The sequence below is a fragment of the Melanerpes formicivorus genome, unplaced genomic scaffold, assembly GCF_026170545.1.
Source record: "Melanerpes formicivorus ecotype bairdi unplaced genomic scaffold, bMelFor1.0.p_v2 SCAF_1, whole genome shotgun sequence".
Classification (NCBI taxonomy): domain Eukaryota; kingdom Metazoa; phylum Chordata; class Aves; order Piciformes; family Picidae; genus Melanerpes; species Melanerpes formicivorus.
Genome location: NW_027142353.1, coordinates 57504633 through 57505830, shown reverse-complemented (window position 1 = coordinate 57505830; position 1198 = coordinate 57504633).

Here is a 1198-nt window from a genome sequence, read left to right as displayed (position 1 = left end):
TGGGATACACCAATTCTCTTAAAAATCCCCAGTTCTTGAAACTAGTCTGATGTCTTGGTCAACACAATTTGCTTTTAAATTATCCATGAACAGGCATGGAAAATGCTTGCCCAAGCTCCTTCTCAAAATCAAAAAGTTTTAGCTAATTATTTTTAATTAAGAAAACACATTTGAGGTACTTTCTCCTCAGATGTTTTAAAGCATTTCACTTAAAACAAGCTTTCTTTTTCCTCAGAGGTGTTCAAGCATGCAACTTGAACAGCCACGGAGAATGTGTTTAAAGAAGGGGACAAAAGTGCTCTCCAAACTGGGTTTAAAAAGGCTGGATGTGAATTTCATTCTGGTTTCAACAAAATAAGCAGAGCATAAGAGAAACATGGACTATGCCCTTCAGTTTAGGAAGGATGTTGACCTGCTGGAACGTGTCCAGAGAATGGAAACAAAGTTGGTGAGGGGTTTGGAGCACAAGCCCTATGAGGAGAGGCTGAGGGAGATGGGGTTGCTTAGCCTGGAGAGAAGACTCAGGGGTGACCTTCTTGCTCTCTACAACTACCTTAAGGGAAGTTGTAGACAGGCAGAGGTTGGTCTCTTCTCCCAGGCAACCAGCACCAGAACAAGAGGACACAGTCTCAAGCTGTGCCAGGGGAGGTTTAGGCTGGAGGTTAGGAGGAGGTTCTACAGAGAGAGTGATTGCCCATTGGAATGGGCTGCCTGGGGAGGTGGTGGAGTCACCATCACTGGAGGTGTTCAGGAGGAGACTTGATAGGGTGCTTGGTTGCATGGTTTGATTAGGTGGTGTTGGATGATAGGTTGGACATGATGATCTTGAAGGTCTCTTCCAACCTGGTCTATTCTATTCTATTCTAGTACAACCAACAGAAAATCTAAGTTTTGATGTGCAGGGGGATCTACTACAAGAAGACAGAGTATATTGATCTCCAGCCTAACCCTCCCCTGGCACAATTTCAGGTCATTTCCTCTCCTTCTATCACCTGAGAATAGAGAGAGGAGCACAACCCCCACCTGGCTCCAGCCTCCTTTCAAGGAGCTGTAGAGCCAAATGAGGTCTCCCCTCAGCCTCCTTTTCTCCAGGCTGAACACCCCCAGGTCCCTCAGCTGTTCCTCCCCAGGCCTGTTCTCCAGACCCTTTGCCCTTCTTTATCACATGATAAATAAATTACTCAATTAGAAAGAATTA